Source organism: Zonotrichia albicollis, chromosome 1 (genome assembly GCF_047830755.1).
Source record: "Zonotrichia albicollis isolate bZonAlb1 chromosome 1, bZonAlb1.hap1, whole genome shotgun sequence".
Taxonomy (NCBI): Eukaryota; Metazoa; Chordata; class Aves; order Passeriformes; family Passerellidae; genus Zonotrichia; species Zonotrichia albicollis.
In genome coordinates this window covers 8468090-8494502 of record NC_133819.1, presented here as the reverse complement: position 1 = coordinate 8494502, position 26413 = coordinate 8468090, and the positions used below count along the sequence as shown (strand labels likewise).

At 39.0% G+C, this 26413-nt stretch overlaps 1 long non-coding RNA gene across 1 annotated transcript in view; it reads right to left on the bottom strand.

Moving 5' to 3' along the window:
• LOC113459914 (uncharacterized) overlaps positions 1-26413 on the bottom strand; it is a 56116-nt gene that overhangs the window by 23028 nt on the left and 6675 nt on the right. The window contains exons 2-3 of the long non-coding RNA XR_012582776.1: positions 25429-25569; positions 8049-12251 (exon numbers count right to left, since the gene is read on the bottom strand). This is a non-coding gene — a long non-coding RNA (uncharacterized LOC113459914). The remainder of the gene's footprint in view (positions 1-8048; positions 12252-25428; positions 25570-26413) is intronic.

Sequence of the window (26413 nt, the reverse complement as noted above, 5' to 3'; positions counted from 1 at the left end):
AGGTTACACATGAGGAGGAGCATCTGCCTGTTCCAGGAGAAGTGGCACTGCAGGAGATTTCTGCATTCCCAGTTTGGTTGCATAACTCTGCTGGTATCACTGTACCACCCTAACTAGGCCACCAAAACTCCAAGGGTTTGTTTGTGCACCATATTATGCAATTTCACGCAGTGACACCCAAATTCAACCTAAATGATTCTCTCTATTCAAAGCAGTCAGGCTGTGCCAGTGCATCGTGCTGCCTTATGTGTTTTTAATCTTTTACAGGCTTCTTGAAAGCCAGCTGGGCATTCCTGCATGGTACAACACTGAGCAGTACTGTAATTAACCTGGCATTATCCAGGCATGTTTTGCTACCTAGACCTGTTTCTAGAAATTATCATGACAAACACTACAAAAAAAAAATGCCAATACACTTGCTTGTTATAGTAGCAGTTGCTCATACATCACTTCTGAGAGAAATGTTTCAGTTTCGGCTGAATTTCTTTTCCCAAAGTTCAAACTGCTTCAGATTTTGGATTTTGATGCAGAAGAAGAAGGAGTTTCAGGTTTCTACTGAAATGTCATTCTTCATTCCTGTTCTCACTTGTGTCTAAATTTTTTTATCAATTGCAGCTATTCAGACTTTTCCAGTTGAAAATAATCTTCATGAGCAATTCCACTTCCTCCCCAAGGAATATTCTCAAGGAAAAATGTATTAATGGAAACATTGCCACTACTGAAAACGAAAGATTTTCCCTAGAAAAACAATAACAGAGAAATTACAAGAAAATTTCAGTAGGCAAAGTTATGCTCTCTGCTATTAAAAATATCATATGGAGGGTTAAATATTAGTGTAGAATTTCTAAGAATAAAGAAAGATGTAGTAGCTGCCCTTAAGAGTTTATAATTTAATTTCTGCTGGTAACAACAGAGAGCTGGGGTTCCTGGGGAGCAGAAAAAGAGGAATACACAGAGCAACCTGTGTGCTGAACCCAGGCCACAATGTGGTTTGCTTGCTGGCTTTGCATGCACAGATACAATCACTTGTTAACCACCTAAAGCCAGTTAAAAGATTAGCCATGCCACAGAGATTGATGCTGTTAAGATGGATCAGAGAAATGTGGCTCAGTGTTTAAATCAGCCTGGAGATTTGGATGACCACAGCCTGCACTGGGGAGGACACCACCCAAACCCCTGACAGTCCTTGCCACCTCTGTCTGGGGAACACAGAAATCCCCTCTCCACCCCAAATCTGGTGATTGGTTTAACAGAAGCACAGGCACAGGGAGCACTGATGTGGTCCTGAGGTGGAATCAATCTCTGATTTCTGCTCTCCTGTGAGGAAGGCAATGTGTTGGACAGTCTAAACCCATATGAGGGAGCTTTATGTTTGACTGAGGGATCATCCCAGTGTCTCAGAGAGACTCCTTCCTTAAGCAAAGTAGAAGATGTCAGGTCCCTGGTGGTGTAGTTCTGCAAAGCCAGCACTAACATTAAACAACTTATTTTCATAGACAGCAAATACAGAGTGTCATCAGAGTTAACAGAGGTTACTTTCATACTGATCAATGAAGTGGGCCTGACACAGACCCTTAAGTTGGAGTTCCTCTGGCATGAAGGAGCCCATATTCACAGTTAATTTCCCTTAACCTGCTGAGTAGGGTGACCACATGCAAAACCCTTATTGGAACCAGTTTCTGGTCCACAAGTCATGCCCAGAAACTGGAAAATGTGCATTATCTTAGGACAGAGCCACATCTGCAATCAGAGCAGAGGCTGGGCAAGGTGACTACAGGGGCTCCTCCCAGCATTAAATTTTCTGTGATTTAATGGTGTTGTCAGTATGGATCAGCAAGTTTCAGTGCTTGAAGTGTTCCTGGGTTCAACCATGTGCTTGTGTCCATGTAGTCCTTCCTGGGGACAGACAGAGGCTGTGGCTGCCCTGGTGAGCACCCAGACAGCCCAGCCTGGAGTCACAGACCATGCAGGAGAGCACAGACAGTGACTCTTGTTATTTTCTGTCTCAATGGTCTGGAAAACGAAAGCCCAGTAAGGTGGGAGAACTCCTAACGATGCAAAATCCAAGAGCAAGAAAACACAAAATGATCTGGAGTGACTGAAACAGCAAAACCAGCAAGATGCAGCTGTGGAAATGGAGAGCAAAGGTGGGGAGGTGAGGTTATCATGATGAAGGATGATGTGTGGAGTAGGAAAATTCAATTAAAGTCTTTTGACACTGTGAATATAAACTGGTGAGCCCTGGTTATAAATACAAATTCAAATATTTCTCATTCTCCTCTCGCAAATATTTTTCCTTGTGCAAGAGGAATTCATAAAATAGCTTTGACCTAAACAATTTTTGAATTGTTTTCCAGTACAGAAGATCAACTTTTTTCCTCAAATTTTCAATGCAAAATTAAAAAGGAACTCCTGCAAAAATAAATATGAGCATTTAGACAACACTTATTTTCCTAAATTCTAACCACAATATTCTTCCTGACATAAATTTCCAAGCAGTCATTTTTAAGAGTTTGGACTTTCAAAAACAGAAATGTCTACAGCCTCTTGCACACCTCCCTTCTCTCAGGTTCTCTCTCTGTCAGCAAATGCATTAATGGAGCAGTGAGGTAACTGCAAGTTGTCACAGACACTCAGTTTCCTTCTGCTAAATATTGGAGCATTTTTAAAGAAGGTGGCAGTGAAGCACACATGCTTTATACTAAATTGATCCCCAATGGCTCAAGGGTGAGATTTCAACAAAATGTTCTAACAGAAAAGATTTGAATATTTGAAGTTATTTTTTCCCTCTTCTATCTTCCCCACTGTCAGGTGTTTGGTACTCAGAGTTATTTTAGAAGGCCCAAAACTGATGAAACTGTAGCCAGGTGACTGTTTTGAACATATCCCAGCTATATTCTTTCAAGACATGAAAGAATTGTACATGAAACTTCAGAATGTCCTTTTCCTCAGGAATCTGGTTGGTTTTCAGCACCTGCTGACTTTTGGGGCAATTTAATTTACTTTTTTTAAGATGCTGTCACATTCAGCTGTTTCCACTGAAAAAATTTCAATAAAAGATGTGACTTAAAAAGTGGGCAGAGTCACCTTTCTTTTTACTAGTGAATCACTGTCAGATCTCTAGGCACTCTGAATGGCTACCAAAATGTGAGGTGATGTAAAGATCACAAGAAAAAAAGCCATTTATTGCAATTTTTTTCAATACAATTTTTTTCCACAAGGATGAAACTTAAACAAATGTAAATAAAGCCAAACAACTTGCTACATTTTCTTTGGCTATATTTCCAAGAAATAAAAATAAATGCTGAACTGTCATGATCTGAACAGTATGAGCTTGTGTCTCTAAGCTGAGGCAAAGTAGATAAATTTTAAATCATTACCCACCCAGTCCTCTGTATACATCCGGAGAGATACTCTTTTAATGAAAGAGCCAATGCTTCTCCTTTGGAAACATCAATGGTCAAAAAATTTCACAGATTCTTCAACACTCCATTTATTTCTTTTCACTTGTCCTCTCTGAAATCCACCTCATTGAGTACAAATTGTTAATTTTTTAATCTAAATGATGAGGATGGCAGAGCTGTGCCCTAGATTTGGAGTGAACAACAGGAAGAAGTAATAAATTGTACATTAAAACAAGTCACTCTTGAATGGAAAGGCTGCAGTTGACCCAAGGCCTTAAGCTGGCAGCTCTTTGTATTGTGGTGAGGATCATACCCTAAACTTGTCCAAGATCCCCGTGAGAATGGAACAGGTTCCCGAATTTTTGTGCTGAGCATTTATGTCCCCAGATTTTATGGTCTCTGAAGAACTGTTCTAGATTGCTCTTGTAAGAGCTACAAAAAGGTTTTTGATGAAAATCATTTATTTTTATTCAAATTGTCCATTCTCCCAATATTTATGTGTTTATGTGGTACAGTTCTGGAAAGGAATGGTGACTGAACCTTGGTTTTGGGGGGAAAAAGTAATGAAAATTCAGACATTTACATATTTATAGAGATTTCTGCATCCCTGTGTTATCGAATAAAAGTTTCCAAAGGCTTCAAAACCTTCAGGTATTAGTGTAATGTCAAGATATATTTAAATCTTCTGAATCCCTGCAGAATTTATATTAATTCTGGTGTTCCCATCTCATTGAGCACAATTTTCTGTATTTATCTGGCTGTACAAACAGTACATTCAATATAAGTACAGTGCAGGATATTTTCCCATAGAGGATGAGGAGTGACCATGAGAGACCAGGCGGGTTGAAAAGGTAATTATTGCCCTATACAGAGGTTAAAAGCATGTATCCCTGTCAATCCTGTGTCTAAAATGTCTATTGTGGTCATATACTCTCTATGAAAATGATTAAACAAGATCATTCTACCTAGAATTAACCCCCACCAGAAAGCCACCATTTTGAATTAATTACAGAGCCAGGACTTGAAGGTGACAGACTCTAAAACTAATTTAGTCTTTTACAATGCTGGAAGGAAAAGAACTGAAAAGTCCAGGTTGTTTGCTGAGTTTATTTTGCTTGTGTTTTAGTGAATTACCAACATAAAGTAGATATCAGACATAAAAATGTGATTGGGCATTGTCCCATGCATGAAGGTTGCTTGCATGTGCTTCAGAGTATAAAAAACTGTAATAAAACCCAAGCATGCCACACTACCAGCAATTAATCTGAATAAGTGATCAGATTATAGCCAAAACTGCTGACTGATTTCTAGGGTTTTGATGCAGTGACAATGACTTACAGGGAGGAGTGAAAGAATGATGATCTCCATGCTGTAGAACAGGCACATTTACCTGTGGCATTCATTCAGAGAGAAACCAATTAGGAAAAGTGCTAAACCTTCAGAATGCTTTTTACAAGTTGTAGTGGGGAAATTAAAAAAGATCACAAGGAACAACTAGCCATGGCAAAAAAACCCCAAAAACAGCAGCAACAACAACAAAAACAAAAAAGAAAAGAAGAGAAAAAAAGTCCTCTGGAGTGGTCTTAAAACCTTTGGTTCTATCTAGGGCATCTCTTACCATTTTTCAGCTCTCCTTCCCACTCATATAACAGAAGTTTGTGGATATGATGGAGTTTATTCTCCATTATGCTACAGCAGTTCTTGTGTGCACTGAAGCATATTCTGAGACCAATGTTGTGGTCTTCAAAAACTGTCTCCTTTCCTTGCACGTTTTTCTGGGATAAACAGACTTTCCTATTCCACATCCTCTCTTTCTACAATAGGTGATTTTTTTTCTCTGTGTTGGACCATCCCATACTACCAAATAGTGTGGGGTTGATTCCACAGTTCATTATTTCATTTGTGCACTGTGTTTGTTCCCAGTGACCTTTACACAATGCTGATCATAAATGGCAGCATATAATAGGTTAATAATACTACTACTAATAATAGAATGACATATTGCAAGTATAAAGGTTTGTACTTTCAAGTTTTATTTTCTTTTTCAAGAGCTGTGAAAACCACCTTCCACACTTCATTCTTGTCTTAAAGTCTTAATCCATAATTATGGAGAACTGAGGTACCAATGCCTGAGCAACAAGATTAATACCTTTTTGACAGAATTTAATAATATGGTTTTATATTTAATTTTGTTCATAAAATATCTCGCAGTAGGAAACTTTTTTTTACTTACCCAAACATTATTGCCTTAAAACAATTTAAGTCATATTTCCTAGTGCAAAGAATTTATTAGGAAAGCTTGTTGAGAACAGGTTTTTATGGGCTTGTGCAGGGATTAGCTTCAACTTAATTTGGATATCCAACCAATTTTGACAAGTACAGTCCACCATGGGCTAATAATACGGTCCTTAATTAATTTAACCTATCTTAAATGCATATATAATAAAATATATAAATATATACATATATATTATATATCGTTATATATTATATATTATATATTATATATTATATATTATACCTATTTGATAATATGTTAATAATATAATATATTATAAAACATATTATATTATATTATATTATATTATATTATATTATATTATATTATATTATATTATATTATATATAAAAATGTATAGATATATAATATAAATGCATATATAATAAATTTAACCTATCTTATACTCTGAAGCTTTTAAAATCATGTTGTATATGTCTTCTAGATAACAAAACTCATGTTGGTTTAGGTTTTTGTGTCTGGAGAAAATATCCAACCATCAGTGCAGCTGATAATGTTTTTGCCTAAGTGAGATGAAGGCTGTTACATAATGTATTAGTTGCTCTCGGCAGCAGAAATTCAACCTGCAGTACCAAGCTTTCTGCTCAGCACATGGGGTAGCAGAAAGCCCTGCCTCTCTGCTGTGTACCCACAGTAAAAACCTCCTGTTGCAAGGCACATTTCCAAGCAGCAAATCTCCATTTTTTTGCTGAGGTGCTGCTCAGAATATCCCCAGATGCAAATATTTGCCACCACCATGCAAAGACAAGCCTGTCACACAGTGCAGGATCCTACCCTGCTCCCAAGGTCTGGAGGCATCAGCACAGCCCCTGGAGCTTCTGGGAGGTAAGGGGGGCCTATTTTTGTGATCCTCCAGAGGGGAATATCCTGAGGAAAAAGTGCAAAGTGCCTGGCTCTCGGGAAGATGTGTGGACACCATTGAGCATCTGAGATCTACACCTCTATTTGATCTAAATATTCCGTGTGAGGTTGACAAGGGACAACTTGAACAGTCCTCTGAGGGCTGTGGGTTTGGAGGAGCAAGGGGTCTCGAGCCTCACTCTTAATAATCTGTACACATCAGTGACAGATGCAATCAACTGCAAACCAAATCCCTGAATGTAACTGGAGATCTCCAAACATCTCATGTAATCACAGGGGTTTTCTTTCTCTTCCTTCCTTCCTTCCTTCCTTCCTTCCTCCCTCCCTCCCTCCAAATAGATATTAAAATATTTCTTGCTACAGGAAGAAATAGTGTAAGTATACAATATTCTGAAAGAAACGCCATAAATTCCACCAGAAGAGGAAGAAAAAAACATTAAACTTGCAAACCTCAGCACTTCTTATCTGGAAAAATATCATGGTTTTTCAGCGCTATATGTTTATCCTCCTTGCAGCTGAGTGTCCCTAATCCTTTATGATATCATGACACGGCATTCCCACATGGCAAGCTTCCACCTTGTTTGTTTGGAAAAAAAAAAGCCCACTAGTAGTTTGTGTGGAGAAAAGGATGGCTCCAGACATGAGGAAACAGCAAAAGGCAACACCTGAGGAGGCTTCACAGACCAGGGAAACTTTTGGCTGTATCTCCAACAGATGCCCCTACAAGTGAATGCGTCTGTGCAAGAATAAAAGCGTGGATCCAGTCAATTCAAAACCCATCCACCTGCAGAATCCAAGACCATCTCCACTACACGATTCAACTGCAAAACTAGGGACACAAGGATGTAAAACTAACACATCACTGTCAAGGCTGTGATGAAAGACGAAAAAAAATCTTTTTTTCAGTTTAGGGGTGTGTGTAGCTGTGTGAATATACGTACAGAATCATAAAAAGAAAGGTGGAGTATGTTGAAAAGCGAGTCAGGACTTTTCCCTTCAGTATTACAAGTGATGTGGAAAATATCCCTTGCAGCTACTGTGGGATAAATTGCAGCATGATTACAGATATGGATCAGATAAACACAGAAAGCTGATGAGAGTTTAAACAAACTTGGTCCACCTTTTCCTCTGACTTTACCTCCATTGGTTGGTTCCTTCTTCTAAACCATAATGGTGTAATTGAAGGGAAAAAAATTCTCTAGTCAGAAAGTGTATAAACACATTTGTCCAGAAAACTCAAGGCAGTAATCTTGAGTAGAAGCTTTTTGCCTACACTAAGATGAAAAAAAAAGAAGAGTTTCATAGGATCATTTAGATAGGATAAGTCCTTTTAGAACATCAAACCCAATCATGAAATCCATACAATTCTTAAATTTTGCATGGGAAAAGTAAATAAGAACAATTATTTGTCTTCACTGACAAAACATAACTTGATGGACACAGAGAATATTCAAGGCAAATAAAATGAAGTTTTTTTCACTTACCAGGTTACACTGTAGAACTTGCTGCTGTGGGATTTTCTGGATGCAAAATGCACAAAGCTGATGAAACAAAGGCCATGAACCAAGTCCACCAAACACTGAGGAACAGCTGAATCCTCTGTCCCAGGAATTCTTTAACCTGCAGACTGGCAGAGTCTGGAGTGCACAGCTCAGGAGCGGGCACTGCTCTTCTCATTTGCTTTCTGCTGGGCACAACCCAGCTAATGACACCAGCACAGTGCTGGGCACAAGAAACATTTTCTTTAACCCAGCAGAATGATTTTTTGTGTTCTTCTTCAGCTCACTTTGATTTTCACACTTCTGCAATTTTTCTTCCAGCAGAAAGGATACAGGCTGTCATTTGGCAGTACTGGAGTCTTTTAGCTGTCAGGGAGGGATTCTCTGCCCACAAGTGTAAAACAGCCTTGCCATACCTGAAATTATCCTTCATGTGTTTTTAGTAGGTCATGGGTGCTCTTAGTGACACTGAGAATTTTTGATGAGCACCTGCAGTTCCATGCTAATGGACCATAAAAAATGGTGTTGTGGAATTAAGCTATTTGCAAAAACAAAAGGGAAAGCACAATGCAGCTGGAAACATAATGCAGGAAAAGAAGGACATGTGATTTTAGCTACCTAGAGAACTAGACCCTGTGAGTATGTCTGTGATTTTCTGAGGGATTTAAATCTTAATATCAGCAACACAGTCATGTTTTTATTAAAACCTTACTCAGGTGTTGCCCAAATCTGGTATAGTTTTAATTACAGTCACTTCTATATAAGCCCTCCATTGTATTTTAACGTCTTTGCTTCTTGGCTTAGTACTGAGTAGCATGAAGGTCAGTGCTTAATGCAGGCTTGCAGTAAATTGCACTTCTCCAACAGCACTTTCAATGTACCTTTATCAAAAATTTTCCAGGAAAACTGCTATTCCTGCTAATGACAAATTTCATATGTTAGTTGGGCTCTGTCTCACTACATCCCATTCACTGCTAGAATTCAGAAAATGGCTCAATTAGAAGAGAATTTGAGAGATGTTGCTGCAGGAGATTTGTGAGGAGAGATGCCAGCAGATAAATGTGAGTAATTTTCCAGCTCAGGAGGCTTCAGCTGTGATTGTACAGACTGATTCTACTTAATTCATTTCTTTCTTTCCATGTATGCGAGCAAGACAGCAGGTGAAGAGTAAAATACAAAAACTGGAGCAAAAATGGGTTATTAAAGTGAATCAAAGTAACAACTGGCTGGGCAAGTACACAGGTACATTATCTATGACTCATGAGCTTGTATATGTTTTAAAATGCCATTAGCCAAGTGATGACTATATGGAGATAATAGTAAATGCCCAAAGTTTCCTCAATTTCATAACTTTCACTCTGAGTCCCTGATTTCACACAGATCCCTGGGGATCTGAATGCTGCACTCACTCTCCTCTGAGCAGTGGTGGGATCAGAGACCTCTTGAGCCCTTGCCCAGCCTGAATGACTCTAGGAATAGTGTCTCCTATTTAAAAATATGCTTTGTCTCTCTTGAGAATGAAAAAAATGCAGTAGAAAGGAACTTTGGAGACGACTCCAGCCATAAACACTGAATGTGGACACTAGAACTGGAGAATTCCCAGATAAATCAGAATCTTGAATATATTGATCAAGAGTGCCTTTAATTGAGGTGATAAAAGGAATTCACTGTCAATGTGGTGTGTGGGGAAGTAACTTGGTCAAGAATGATGCTCAGATCTAGTTGTCATCAAGCCAATGTGAGGGCAACAACAACAACCAAGCAGAACCTGCTCATTTGCTGCCCAGTGTTCTGCACAGGGATGAGAGGGCACCTGCTGCCAGGTGAGCAGTGTAAACCTCTTTTTAGAGAAGGACTGTGAAAACCCATGGTTCATTTCCTAACAGTTCAAGGTGTGAACTGCCTTAGTTGTCCTGGTAGAGCAATTTCCTTCCAGCAGAGAGTGTCCTGCAGGAATTATCCAGCTGAGGGATGGATTTGCAGCCAAATGCTTTAACATAGCTAGGAAGAAATTTTAAAAATTCAGATGTAGATGACATGGTTTACAAAACTGTCAATGTCCAGCCTTAACTGAACTCACACTCCTGAGTTGTGAGGTTTGGTCTCTAGGTGAGCACTACAAAATGGATACCTTAAAATGTAGAATGAGTTTTATAGGGAAAAGAATGAGAAAATATTCTAAATTTTCAGGAACTGACAGGAATTTCTGATGAAATCAAACTGTGTTCTTCCATTGACTTCAACAGGCAAAAGATTGAGATTATAAAGAATTGGTTTGGGGGAAAAATGCCGGTAGGATATTAAAGAGGGATTGAAGTTAAATCTTTCTCAATAAAAGGAGTGGAATCCACAAAATTCTTACTTTCACAAAAAAATAATGTTTTATTTGTTTCCAGCTGTCTAAAAAAAAGTCCAGTTTAACATCATTACATAAGAACTGGATAGAAATTATATTTTGGGTAGAAATTATATTTTTAAAATGTAAAGATAGGCACATAATATGGTTAAAATTATGTAAGCTGGAGCCTGAAGTTGCAGTAATTTAGCTCATCTGTGGTAACAGCCTGTGGGGAGTCTTGTACATGGTTATAAATGTGTGGTAATTTGAGGTTGCCTATCCCTCTTCTGAATTCCCCCTCTTGGAAGTAAATGATCTTACATTTACTGATGGGTAGGAAGGTGCACAGTTATTACTAAGTAGCCAAACACTTGTGGCAGCTTGTTTGCACGTCTTTAAGATCAGCTAATTACAGTAGGCAGGAAAAAAAAGAAGTTATTAGAGCCATAACAAAGCACTTGAAATTATCAAAAGAAAAATGGTTTTATTTATTGAAATTTAATCTTTTATAGGTTTCTAGCCATGAACATATCCAAGATTTTTTTACCATTCTTCCTGATTCACTAGGCATTATTCACAGGTATTATTCAGAATTTCAATAATTGTAAACTAGAAAGCCTAGCGCCACTCCAGAGTAAATAATCCTTTTTACTTCTGCTCTTTCTCATAGCTTCTCATAGCTGAAGTGAGACTTTTTTTGTTTAGACTATGAAATCTTTTACATGATTTTGAACTCAAAGAATAACTTTATCTTCTATTTATCTTTCTGATTTGAGACCATTTACCCCTCTGCAGAAGAGACGGAGGTCTGCTATACCATGATAAAGAGTAGGGGATTCCATTTGCAAGATATGAATGTCATCATTGGTGAAGAATTAGGTTTATTTGTCTGTTGAGCAGCCCTCATCTAAAGAAGTGTTCAGGATTTCAGGCAGGAAAACGAATTGGTACCAAAGCACAACGTGCCTAGAAACTTGTAGGATCTGTGTTCAAAACAAGCAGGAAACAAGTTGGGATCTCCTTACTGTGGATCCTATGGGACCAAAATTTTACAATTCGGATTCAAAAAGAGACCTGGAAATGACAGTGCTGCTTGCAAACTTGGATTTCCAATGTCTCCAGCCTCCTTCCTCTCCCTTCCAGTAGATCTAACCCTATGAGACTGGAGAGAAATGAAAAACAGATGCAGAAAGTTTGAGAATTCATCTGAATTGAAAAATTATGAATTTAGCTTTTGCAATGCAACACCAAATGTTCCACCATTTATTTTCCCAGCAGTTTTTCTGTACTCTCCCTCCAGTAACAAAAGCTGTTGACTAACTTTGCCGGAAATCTCCTCTAATTAAAGGCGGCCGCAGAGTTAGCCTCTCATACAAACATTAAATTAGAAGTGTCCACAGGGTTGCATACAAATCAGAATCCACGGTTGCCAGCCAAACCACACGCCGTAGATGTGGCTTTGTAGGAAGAACCCAAGAATTTTCATTCCAAAACCACAGGCACCTACTCCTATCTTGTTTGGCTCCTGCAGTAACAAAGCTGAAAACTTGCAAGGGAACCAGCAGCTCTGTGGCCACTCTGTGGAAGACATCTGTCACCCCATTCCTTGGCTGGTCTTGGTGAACAGCCAGCCTTGCCACACACAAGACAAGGAGTCACTTGAGTAATTTAGAAATGCCAATAATTTCTGTAATTCATGGGGGCTGTTCTATCTTCTTCTCTAGAAATAGCTTGCCTGCATTTTTCCCAGCTTTCTGTTCCACTTATGCAGGATTAGAGAGAAGGGGAAAGAAAGTTCAGGATAAGCGAGGTCCTCCTGACTTCATATGCTTCTTCTTTTTTCTTTTTTTCTTAAAAAAAAAAAAAAAAAAAAAAAAAAAAAAAAAAAAAAAAAGAGAGAGAGAAGAGGAATATGTGAGGCTGGAAAACAGGCAAAACTACATCTGGCATCATTTCATCTGAGCAAACGTTCCACAAGAGTGAGTGAAGTACCTCCAAAGCTGGGGAAAAAGTGCTCCACCTCCTGCACACCCACCAGGCTTATCGGATCAGTCATGCTGCAGGAACCTGCCTTGAAGTTCTTGGCCTCATAAGGATCCTGAACACACACTGGTATCAGGTTCTTTCCCAGTGTTTCCAAAACACCAGGAGAGAACTGATTCCTTATTCCTTTTCAAGTTGCTCCTGCAGTGGTGCAAACCTTGGTTTGAACGCCTTATTCCCATAACCAAAGCAGGTGAAAATGTCTCACATCTCCCCTGCTCTACACACAGAGCTTTAGGAATGAGCAGTGATGTCTCCTGAACATCAGAGATCACAGCCAGCAGAAACAAAACAGCATGTCTTGTGGGGAAATAAACATTTCATAATTGCTAATGTTTCCTTTTGGATAAGTGAAAAGCCTGAACACATTAAAAGAAAAAAAGAAAAAAAAAGATCTAATTTCTAGTTTAAATACAGCTGCAGTAATTCTTATACACCACACAGCTGTTCAGAGGCCTGGCAGCTGTCCATATCTTATGTGTCCTATCATGTATTTTCCAGTATTGTCCTCTTGACACATAAAGACTGCCTTTAACTGTTGGGGAAAAGACAGGAGTCCTTGAGTTAAACACATTTATGTCTCACCACTGCTGGCTTTTGCCCCCACTGAGCCTCTTCACCTGTGACCATGGTCTTGTTAGAGAGGAGAGTCATGTGGGTTTTTTATTCCTTTCTTTGACATAATCCTCCATACTGTTGCCTGACCCCAAATTGTACACTTGCTTGTTAGACACAAACCAAAATCATAGCTAACACACATTCATATTGTGGAAATAACTGGGATGACAAATGTTTCGACCAAAACACCAACAGATGTGCCAGTGCCACTGCCAGCGCAGAGTGGGAAGGGCGGCTGACAAGTTTTCCTGCCAGCATGTGGTGCCATTCTGAATTCATTTCTTAGAGAACAGAATTTCTGGTTTTTAGATAAAATGAGAATAAAGAACTTCTTACCCTGTATCATGAGTATTTTTTAAAATAATATTCTCATTTTTTCTTGGCTAATTTTGTTCTAAGCAAAAATAGCTGTGGTTGAAATGCTGTTGCTCAGACTGCACGGAGAAAATGCATTATAATGTTTAGCTAAAGATGCATCTCTGGGAAAGTTTTCCTCCACTCTGGCTTCAGACATCTTCCAAAGTACAAGACACAAAAGCCTCATGAGGTGCTTGTGCAATGAGGGCACCATTTTCCTCTTACAACTGGGGAAACTGAGGCAGGAGACAAAAAGTTCTGCAGGCTCATGCCTAGTGGTATTCCCTCAAGAGCTTTACAGGGACACTTCAGAGAAAGACAGAGGCACAGGTAAGGGGCACATGGCTGTGGGTAAGCTGTGCCTCCTTGGGCAGGATTGGACACACCTGGTGTCCTGTTACCTTTACATGGCTCTGGGTTGGTGCCAGCTCATGTCCAGCCAGCTTGGAGCACAACCAGGGAAGTGTGCTGTTTCCACCTGTCTTTGTAGGCCCTGCTTATCTCCTCTGTTATGATGAAATATAAAAAGTACCTTAAAAGAACATTAAGGTTTAGCAACAGACAAGCCAAGCTTTGCCTCCTTCACACATGGCACTGAATCTATTTTTCCATTGTGCTGTTGTCTTTTTTCTTTTTTTAAAACCATAGATTAGCTTCTGTATCACTTGCTAGCCCCACCTTGCCTCCTCCCATATTTGTATATTCTAGCATATCAAAGCAAGATGTTTTTACATGATAAGCTCTCTTCTCTCTCAGCAGCTTGGGTAAACAGTTTTCCCAGAAATGTTTCACTCACGACTGTGTTACATACGTCACCTGCAGTTTGGAGTTGAAGCACAGATTTTACTGTACAAAAGGCATTCCCTGGCTCTATTTGCCCTTAATCTGGGAAACAGTAAGATCAACCACAAGTTACTATTCCTGTGTACCTAAAGATACAGAAAAAATATTAGTTTAGAGACAGTATGTTATCGTATTTAATAATACATGTGCCCTTTTTAGCTGTTCACTCCTGGGCACAGGGAAGTTCATTTCTAACCTTCAGTACCTTTTGACATATGAAACTATGTAGCACTGAAGTCTGTTTACAGAGTTATTAATTTCCTGGGTTTGTTTTTTTTAATTAAAAGAAAAGAGAAGGCCTCTGGGGCCCAGCAGGTGAGCAGCTCATTGCATGTACCAGCTCTTCATCCTTTCTCAGATGAATATTACATACTGAATGGCAAAAATACATTTTGGACAGACTCTATACTTGGATTTTCAAATGCTAACAAGCAGGTAAATGGGAAAAATTTATTTCTAGAAGAAAGCTGCACACTTCTCTCAGCCAAAAGCTAACTTTAGACTCTCCAAGTTTGAGACCTGTCAGCCCTGCTTTTCCTCAGGTCTCCCCAAGAGTTTCTATGGAAAGGGAATTATGACACCTTCTGCAAGAGCAATGGAGTTGGGATTAACCTGATGGCATCTTTCAACTACAGATTTTTCACACTAGCATATTTGCAATTTCTTTTGTATAATAGGGAAGATGTTTGGTTTTCTTTTTTGTTTCCTCAAAACTGGGAAGACTTGTTGGTCAAATTTTCCAAACAGTCTACACCAAGGACTGTCATTATCCCAAAATATGTTGCAGCAATGGTTATGCAGTCTCACTTAGAGGTCATTCCTCCAGTATTTTCCTGACAAACACTAACATATCCCTTGCTCTACATTTTCCTTCATGTTACTTCATAGGCTTCTGCAATGTCCTTGTCTTTTCCCTGGTGCTTACACCCTTCACTTACTCATAGGCACTCAGCATGTCTCCCTTTAGCTATACATATTCAGCTCTTTTAATCTTTTATCATAAATCAATCATTCCGGTGATTAATCATATGTTCTCTTTCCCCTGGAACTCTCTCCTGCTCCTCTCCCTTTCTCCAAACAGTTTTATGTGCCCAGAACCAAACTCATTTTTTTAATTGCATGACCAAAGAGACTGGACAGTCATCTTTTGAGAATATGTAGTGAAAGTCAAGTCAACTAATAGGATTGGTGCATCACCACTGCTGACAGTACCTGTCACTCAGCTGATTATTTTGTGTAAGTTTTTTAAAAATAGCAATAAAGTTGCCTGGATGGAGTCAAGAGTGGCAAATACTGGTGTTTCATTTCAGGCATGGACTGATCCATGGGACCCAAAACCTCAGAGACAATATGAGAATTCAGATCCAAATGTGGGCTCCATGGCACACAAGATTCACTTTTATTTGAGGGATTCAGCCTTGTAGTTCTCCTAAAGAAATCAGGCTCTTCTCAACTTGCCAATCCAAGAAATTTCCCAATTCCTCCTAAACTACCTGACTGATCAGGACAGAAATCATCCACAGGCATGCAGGCCACAAAACTTTCCTTTTGAATCATAAATTCATTACCAGAAAACAATACCAGAAAACAATTAAAAAAAAAAAATGAGAGAAAATAAAGAAGAGCCTAGGTGTAAACAAGACCCTGGAAAAGCTGAAATTTTTAATCTTTTGCACTGACCTGAAGGGGGCAGGGAAAGAAATAAAGACCCTGTCCTGATGCTAGACTTTTTCCTGCCCCTGAAGAAGAAAACCTTTTGCAATTCTTATTCTGAAGACTAAAGGAGCAACTCAGGAGCATCCCAGAGCTGTACAGACTTGTCCCCTGAAGAAGAACAGAAATGACTGTGAGTTCATCAGTCCATCCTGGGCAGGCTCTGGGGACAGAACAGTGCTCCTGAGCATGCTGGTGCTGCTGGGGAGATGCTTTCACAGCTACACATGCAATACAAAGACAGCTTTGACAAACACAGATGAATGTGAAAAGGAGACCAGGTAGACCCAGGTGAATACGAGAACAGACAAAGTCTGACAGGGGAGCTACTCCTAGTGGCTCATGTAAGCAAAACAATTTCACCCCCTTCAAAGACAAGCGGGAGCCAGGATACTCCGTTTGTAATTTGGGGGATTTTTGAAATCATAAGTCTTCCATTATAAAATGCCTGAAGCCTCCAGTCCCAGCAATCAGCCCTGCAATATCCGGTGACAGGTAAGGAAGCACCTTCTGTGTTGTAACAAACATCATCAAAGGGCTTCAGTCCAAGTCACACTAGTCAGAAGGATGTACTGATGTTGTTTCTGATGAGTTGGTTCCTTATCAAAAACTCTGTGTTTCTTGCTCCTGTACTGATCTTCAATGGTCAATCTGTAAAAAACATCCCTAAATGCAAAAGTATTAAATGTGTGCTTACATTTCCATCCTGCTGGTGTCCTTGGATCCAGATGGTTTTACCCACATGCTGTGGTGCTGCTGCTTCTCAGGTGTGGCTCTGAGGTACCAGTGACAGCTGTGACCACCCTTAAGGGCACCTCATTCCCCTCATGGGTGGTTTCTCACAACAGTTTAGAGATGTTTGGCACAATCAACTTTTTCCAGTAGAATTTGCAAATACACACAAAATATTTCTAAAAGTATGCTGCTGCTCAACACTTTTTTATGACCTGTATGTACTGTGGGCAGAAGAACCCCACAACACATCAGACCTTAGTCTTACTATATAAGATGGGTGTTAATCAAGCTGCAGTTAATTGTGTCTTCATTTGCTTGCACATTCAGTGGTGAGATCCAGCCTGTTAATGCTTGATAGAGGCTGGAGGCAAGGGACAAAAGTCTTATCTCATTTTGGTCATATGAATCTGTACAAATATAATGCACTGCAGGTACACAGCAGAGCCTGAGCACTTGAGGCATTAATTGGAATCTCAGGCAGACGAAATTTTGCAAGAAACTGAGAGTTCTGCACTGTCACCAGGGTCTTTTTCCATGGTAAACACTGAGCTATAACAAAACAGAAAGAAGCCACTTTATGCTTCTGCAGATGGTGATATTTTAGTGCAATACTAAGAGCTGCAAGGAAGGCAAATTCTGAATTCTTGTCTTGCTCCTTTAGATCATTGAAAGACCTTCAGGCTGCACTTTGTCCACAGCCAGGTCTGAGAAGGCCTGACATGGAGCTGTGCTCTTGGGGTCTATTAAACTGGTAGTTCATCACACATTGTGTTTCAGAGGTGCTGTGCTCCACCAGGTCCCTCATCCCTGGCAAGGTGTGGCCATCAAGGGTGACTGAGATTGAAGGGAAACGATGAAAAAGCTCTACAAATGAAAAAAAAAAAAAAGAAAAAAAACAAAATAAAACCAATAGAAACCCCAAAACCCCCATAAATTTGCAGCAGCCTCTCCTGTAAATACCAAGGAAAAAAATTGAAACTAGCTTTTTGGGAGAGTTAAAAAAGTTGAATAAAGAAATGATCTCTGCCAATGTCTATCACTTGACAGATGGCATCCTAAGGAATTTAACAGCTACCTGTGACTTACATGGAGTTATCTCAGGTCTGTGAGAGAGCCTTGGATGGATATTTTCTGCCTGTTTCACTGAGATTTAGAAGGTGTATTTGGGTTTACAAGACACTAGGATGCTCTGACAATAACCTCTACAAAGATTACATATTTTGGGAAAGATCTGGCAGAATTTCAGGCAGTTTTTAAGATCTCTTGTATATGCAAAGGGAGCTTTGATTTCATGATTAGGATAGATTTATAGCAGCAGTAGCACCTATTTAAATATTATGATAACAAATGAAAAAAAACTAATTTTAGATTGAATTTAAATGAAATGACATCTCTAAATGTTGCTAAGTTCAAGGCTGATTTCTGTCTTTCAGTATTTGTGGGTATTCAGGTGGTTTTTTAAGACATAACATACATTTAAAGAGTGAGAAGGAAATATATCTCACCTTTTAATGACTCCTATAAATATAATATAATTTTTAGGGTTATGTAATTTATAGAAAGGAATTACCTTGCTTCTCTTCCAAAACCTGTTTGAACTTTTTGTCTACATACCTGCCAATTGTGTTTTTCCACATGTGAGGACTGAAGCCTTTACTAAAGACAAGATTTTGGCATTGCAATGTTCAGCAATCCAATATCCAGTTCTGCTACTGTCATCAAACTGGCAAAAGAAATCAGATCAAGCCCTAAGTAGTCATTATCAAACAAGACTAGCTTTAAAATAGAACATTCAGTCCTCCTGAGATTAGATTTTAAAATAAGTGCTTGGTTCTTAGGTGTTGTGATAGGTTTCTGCTCACAGTAATTACTGATTTTGTAAGTAAAACTGTAAAAATTCAGAGAAAATATTGACCCATCTTCACTGAGAGAAATAAAAATCACTTAGATGTAGGAGAGCTGTAAAAAGATGAAAGGAAATTTGTCCTGGCATTATCTGAAAGTTTGGATTTTTTAAAGTTTGCCTTGAAGTACATTGCTTTGGGTATGCTGTGTCATTAATTGTTGTTTTCTATAAGCAATTTTATTTAAGTAAATAAAACACACATTAGTGTAAAGTTCAAGCAAGACATGATAAAGATCTTTCTAAAGGTGTCTCCTCTCAGCTACTCAGATGTCATTTTTCTAAGCCCTCTATTTTACTGTCAGACTATATGTAAGAATTATGAAAATGCATGCATTTTAAAAAAAGATGATGTGCAATTAATATGTTAATCAAGAATTTGTGGTGGAGTTAATTCCCAGCAAGGCTGATGGAAACCAGGCTCAGTCTGGTGCCCAGATGGATGAAAACTTCTCAGCTGGTTGTAAAGGCAAATGTTTTATACAGAGAAGACTGAGAATCATTTTTGGGTGTTCAAAGATACATTCTCCTGCTGCAAGGAGAATCTTTTTTAAGCTTATTAAAATTTTGTATCAAAGATGCTTCTGAATCAGAAGTAGATGTTCAAGTAATTTTTTCATGCTGATTTTTTTTTTCAGAAAGCAGCAAGAGTTAAAATCTTCTATGCAAACCTAGATGTTTTCACGTCTCTGGGCTCATCAGCTGCCCTGTTAGAAACCTGTTCTTGCACAACGTGGTCCATCTCAGCTTTGTAAACAGAGCAGGTAACTCTGAAATTGTCCATTTAATTCCAGGAGCAGACAGACCACCATGAAGGCCATGTGGCGTGTGCCTGTGTGGTTACATCTCCACCAGTGGGACAATCTGCATGTAACTTATTTATTGAAAACTAACTTTCTACCAAAGTGGAAATTTCAGAAGTTATTGACTTTTCTGCCAGACAATGAGCTCCTCAAAACCTGAATTTTATGGGCAAAAGCAAAGAAACTGAAAGGAGAATAGACTAATGACTTTTGAATTTTCACCACAAATAAAAATGTTTTTATCTCTAGGGAATATCCAGTTAAAATAAAACATAAATAAATATTCATCATGCTTCCCTATGTAGATGTAGTGATGTATCACATTTTTCATTACTGCAATTTTAGATGTAAAACAAAAAACCCCTTTTGCTTTTTTTGAAACATACTCAGCCTGCTAACACTGCCAGGAAAGCGAAGTTAATAAGCCAATTTGTTTCCTTTGCAAGCAGACATCCTTGTGTTTTATCTCAAGTTGCTTTTCAAGCTACAGAGAAAGCACCTGTAAACATGTGTTGCAGAACTATCTCATTATCCTCATTCAAGCCCTCTGCAAGCACCATTAGTCAGGCACTGTTTTCAAGCAGATGCATTTCTGAACTTAATACACCTTTTCCCAGTCTACAATTCACTCATCCAAAGGGACTCTTTCTTTGCAGCTCCTGTCCAGCTTGGTGGTCCTTCACATGCAAACTGAACAACGGATTTGAACTCCTAATAACAAGGGCAGACAGACATACAGACTGTTAGCAATATAGTTATTTCCAAAATACCTGTTTTCTTAGTTTTTCATGAATGAAACTCCCAATTTCCATTTCTTAAGCTTTTAGAGAGATTGGTGCCCAGACACAGGAACAATCAGGTGGCCTTGATTCTTTTGATTTTCTTTAATTTCAGTGGGAGAAGTGGTCTTCAGTTCTTTTTAACCTTGTTTTGCCCCATGAATCTATATGGTATTTTACCTTTATTTCCCCAGATGATAAAAAATATTCCTATAGATTTAGACTGTGAGGGTCATTCAGATACACTCATTTTAAGGCAACATGTGAAACCTAAGAGCTTCCAGGATGCCCCAATGAGAACCCAAAGGTATCCTGACTTCAGGGTCTGCAATGCAGCTTCATCTTTAATACTCCAACAATTAAAAATGTTCTTTTTCACTGTATGCTGAGTAAGGCTTATATTAAATCTATACCTTTACTTAGGCTTTTACAATTCTGTTTGTCATCATATTTGGTCAGCTCTGTTTTCCTCTAGTAATGATATGAGAAAGTGACAGTCAAGCATGTCTCAAAATAAAGCAGAAATTAAAAATAATGGCTCACCACATCTCTCCTTGACCACCTTGTGATTCCAAGGTGACTTTAGGCAGAGAGTAAGTTATTTTACATCAGTCAAAGTTCTGTAGGTTCATCTTGAAAGGGAGTATAGGAAAGGGAATGACAGGGAAGTTTTGATGGGGAATAGAATATGAACAGAGCATATCAAATATACTGAAATCCCAGTAATTTCAGTGAGCAAGCAGACACAGGGGAGATAAGACTTATTCACAGCAGAACCAGACTGATAGGTCCTTGAGCTCCCTGAGCTCTCACTATGGATGACCAGTGATAGGAAAACACTTCCGTGGCTGATAAAGCTGCGATAACAAGAGTGAAACCTCTGCAGGTTTTATGGAGCAAGGATGCTGTAGGGACAGCTGGACAATAAGTTCCCTGTCCCTTTGCAGGTGACTCTCTCCCCACCTCAAAGAGGCAGAGGGATTCTACATTAGTGAGATCCAGTTCTGCAGTCTTTGAATCAGCTGAAAAACTTCACTTTTACGAGAGGACAGTTTAACAGGCAGCTCCTGTTCTTGCCCTCAATTTACGGGAACAAAACAGGCAGAAAACAGGGACGTGGAACAGCTCAGGGCCAAGGTATGGGTCTGCCTTGGCTCTCTGGATATAAATACAGGTGAGTCACTGGATGTGCCTGTACACACCTTGAAAGAAAAATACCTGAAGTGATCACTGACTGCCAGGAAACTTTGCCAAATTGTTGGCAATGTCCTTTGCTCCTCCTTGGCTCATCTTCATTCATGAGTGCTGAGCCAAGTCAGAGTCTGCCCTTTGGCTCGTTCCATTGGCTGGCTCGTGGCAGCAATGTACACATTTTCTAATGAACAACCCTGTACACCCATGTACATACACACACAAACATGAATTTTCCACAGATTTCAGCATCACTTGTCACGACTTCAGTGGCTCTTCTTTCAAAAGGTGTGTGGTGAACATTATTTATGCCCCTGACGGCATGCACAGAAGTTTCTGTGCTTCTGAGGATTTTACTTCAGGGTTTGCTTACTTGCTGCATGAAAGCCCTCTTGGTATTATCTTAGTTTGCTTAGATAAAAGAGGAGTCAAGCAAAGAATTTCTGTAGTAATTTAAATAACTACTTCCTTTTAGAGAGAAATTTGTACCTGGCATAAATTTGATCTAATGGTTCAATTCTGATCTACTTAAGGATGTGAAAGCATTTAGTAACTCCTATTAATTCAGTGGTCGTGTTATAGATCCTCATGGGCATATCTGAGAACTGAATTTGGCTTGCAAACCAAAAAAATCCTAAAATGCCTCCTTTTCTCTTTGCTGATGGTGTGCATGGTCCACAGCACTTTTTCACTGTAGTAGGATGAAAAATATTTTCAAAGATACTCTTGCAGTAATAAAGTGAGGGTGTCGTACAGCAGGGTTTGACTGGCAAAAGGCTCCACTCTTCAAAAAAAAAATTTTCCTCCTCTGTGCAAGATCTTTGCCAAAGGGTGTACATGTTACTGCTGCAGCCAAAATTACTGTTATAGCCAAGGGATGTACACGTTTCTGCGCAAAGGCTTTGCCAAAGGGTGTGCGAGCTACAGTTCAAAGTTACAGTTGAAGGGGCATTCCTGGCTTTAACGTTTGTGATCTGTTTATCCAGTCAATTAAACGCGGTTTATTTTCAGAGGGCTGAGGGGATTGCTCATGTGATGCTGAGGCTATTGCTATGGGAGCCCTCAAAAACAAGCTCCCTTTTAACTTTTTGCTGTTATGCAAGGTATTACTGGTACTCATGGTATTCCCCATTCCTTCTACAATATGTGCTCTACAAAGAATAGCTTACCTACAATTAAAGATGGTAAAAGAACTCCATTTTTTTTTCTAAGAGTGCCAAATAAATTGCCCCAGGCCATGCATGGCTGTTTAGCAGGCTACTGTGTGCAGCTGTAGTCACATTTTGAATGGTTTTGGATTAATGGCAAGAGCTAAAGAAATATATCTGGTTGGCAGACTGAATTCCTCAGCATAAAATGCCAGTAGACAACATGCAAGAAATTATAGAGAACAGTTCAAAAAAGTAACACAAGAGAACAGAACTTGTTGAAAATGTAAAATGAATATTCCACATTTTCTGGCCAGTGCCACTGGAAATCTGATGGCTCTGTTCTGCAATAATTTCTGAGCTTAATCCTTTACTGTTGTATCAGAGATCCTCCCCACTGTCAATGGGGTTGTTTCTTCCACTGTTGTTGATCCTAAGCAGATGCTTCCGTGCTAGAACTCTGGCCATGGTTCATCTTTGCATTAGGAAGAGAAGTTGAACTAAAACTTTCATGGCCATTGCCCACGAGATCTCCTTTGATCATATAGAGAGACCAAGGTGGTTTCCTCATGAGGAAGAAGTCTTTAATTCACCCTTGCCTTCAGACATTTAAAGGGCTAACATTGGCCTTTAGACATTTACAGCAGTGCTAGTTGTTCAAAACATCAGAATAAAGATGCCTAATCTTTCTGAAACAGACTTGGAAAAGTTGCCCTCTTGAGATGCTTGTTTTTCTTCATAGACTAGAGAATTTGCCAGGATTAAATGAGACTAGATCAGGTCTAACTTCTACATATTTAAAGTTAGATGAAATAAATCTCTTTGTCTCACCACTGATTCACACCAGAAGTAAGGCAGTTCAAAGAAAGACAAACAAGATGAGTGGGAGCAAGGAACATTTTGTTTGATATGTGTATGATGAGAAATTAATTTAGAGGGAAAGTAGGTAAAGAATAATATGATAGGTCTGTTGACTAGCAGACTGGAAGATACAAAATTAGTACAGATACCTACTCCATTCCAGTCAGGAGGAAAGGAGGATCAAATTGGATGGAACAAGCTTGAATATGGAAAAGACAACTCCTTTCACCCATATGCAAAATCGTCCCATAGGCATAACAGAGCAAAACCCCAACAATTTCAAAGGACTTGGAACAAATGCCAGGTATATCAAGACAAGGATGATACCAGCAGTTGCTTTAATTAGTGAGAAAACGCAATTACTTTCTCACACAGGGGTAAGGGTTGCACTGTTCTTGTATCATAAATACAGATTGGTGCAAAGTGAACTACTGACCTTGTCATTAGTCATTACATGAGAAACCTAAAAAAGATTGTACATTAGCCCCAAGCCTATGTTTGATTTCTGGATGCACAGCCATATTTACCTAATGATTGTAAACAAGCCAAAACTTGCATGCATAAAAACGATTTTTTTTTACAAATTTGTTTAGAATTTGCTCCTTATGTTGCATGTAAAAGGTAACATTGCTTTTACTTGATGAAATGCAATCACTTCTAACTTTCTCTTTTATGTCTTCCACTTTTACAAGATGTTTCTTCTGGCAATATCAGTCAACTTTCTTTACCTTGCTCTTTGTTCCCACATTGCCAATATTTTCTGTGCTGCTGACTTCTGCACATATCCTCAGGAGTTTTTTTGATGATACTGTGAACAGGAGACCCTGGATGTTTACCAACTCCTTACTTATTTATTATACCTGGCTCACTTCCTAGGACACAGTGAAAACAATGTCTGTTCTTGTTGATTGCTAAACAAACCTTGTAAGGAAACAGTCCTCCAGTATGTCTAGGAACATTGCTCCTTCCCCTGGGACCCCATTGCTGTCATCAAGAGCAACAGCGGGAAAAGTGTGGCTGTCTGAGCTTTCTTACAAACCTTGCTACCTGCACATCTATCCACATTCTTCAGCAATATGCAAAGAGATGTGTGTACTGTTTTCTTCTTGTTGTCTTTAGTACTTGCTGAGTTACACCTCAAAATCTGTGACCTGCGTTGCCAAATAGAATTTACTGAAATATTCTCTTCTACATTTAATCCAAAGCTTAAGTACATATCTTTGATTAACTCATCAGAGTAAGGAAAACTACAAGGCCAGAAGGAAGGTTTGTGTTCCTCAAAGACTCTGTGATTCTGCTGCTTTTCTGTCTGTTGTAGGGGGCATAATATGGGGTGAAATTTTCATGTTCCCTTAAAACATCATCCTAAACATTTCCAAAAGAATTCCAGGAATGCTTGTACAGATATGAGTCTCTTGTCTCATCTCTGACTGACCTGCCATATATAAGTGCTCATGAAACATTAAAACTTGCATTATTTCAAATGCATCTCCATGATGGTGCTGCCTTTAATATGGGTCATAGTGAATCTCCAGCAATAAGAGTTTGCATCCTCCTTTACATCTGCCAGGCAATTTGCGGTTTTCCATCTTTTTTCTTCTGATCTGCCACAATTTTAATGCTATGATGTTTCTCCCAGAGCTCCTACCACTATTTTAGAATCGAACAATTGATTCACTGATTAATCAAACAATTAATTGACAAGAACCCTGATTTATGTTAAGTTACAGCAAGCAAATATTTGCCTAGTGTTGGATGTAGATTTAAACACAGACTCCATAAGTATTTTTATTAGCCATGAACATTTCTTGAGGATAATCCAAGTGCAAAACTCAAGCTCTTCCTCCCGCCTGATGATTTGAATGGATGGATTGTGTCAAGAGTCACACTCCTTTCTTGTGTTAAAACCTTAATCTGATAAATAACTCTCAGGATGATTTTTAAAAGCAGAAAGGGCAGTAATGTGTCTTGCTCCCACTAACAATTCAGCAGAGTTAGGCACCGTGCTCCAGTTTACATTTTTAAAGATTTACCTTCTTTGTCTTGAAAGCTGTGTTGACAGCAAGCTCCATTCAGGACATTCCTCTGAGAGAAGCCAACAGGCAGCCTCAGACCTTCCTGTGGATGTGTGAAGATCAACTGGTAACCAAAGAGCAGGGAAAGAGACTGGTGTGCTGCAAGCAAGGAAAAAATAAATTTCTCAAGGTGAAATTGTCAACAGCTTCTCCATGACTCAGAATCTGAAACTTGCCTCTTTCAAAAATTAACTGCAAAGTCACACACACACACATGCGCATCTATATATCTATGTATATCTATCTATATCTATGTATATCTATATCTATCTATATATCTATATCTATATCTCTATATATCTACATATCATCTATGTATCTATATATCTATATGTATATATGTATATATATATCTTGTTTAGGTACCAAAAATATTTTCTAAGGTTATATTCCTTTGTCAAGAAATGACCCTAAGACTGCTATTGTGTAAGATAGCCCTTTGAAGAGGTAAATCCAGTTTTATGTCTTTTAGTGAATTGTTTCATTTTGGCACAGTGCTCTGTGCATCCTACAAGGTGATGCTTGTGAGGGGGTTTTTGATGCAATTTAACTAATTCTTTTCAAATCTCTTATTTTAAGACTGTGTAACCCATGGATTTAAAAGGTAGGTTAAATAAATATTTGAGGCTTTGCTGGAGTTTCCCAGCTGTTTTGAGGAGTTGAATCTAAATCTTGGTTTGCTAAAGCAGTGCTGGCAGGAATTCAACTGCATCTGCCTCAGTTTCCTTATTTTTTGGGTGGGAGGGAGAGCACTTTTAAGTGTCCTTACTTAAAGGACAAGAGGTAAGCTATATTATTTGCAAGGTGGCACAGTCTGTCTGGCTTTTACTAACACATGGGAGCACAATGCCACTCCTTCCAAACCTTCTGCTAAATCCTGCAGGCCTGCAGGGCTGTGCTGGGCTCATCCCCGTGCTGGGTAATTCTCCCCAGATGGGCTCTC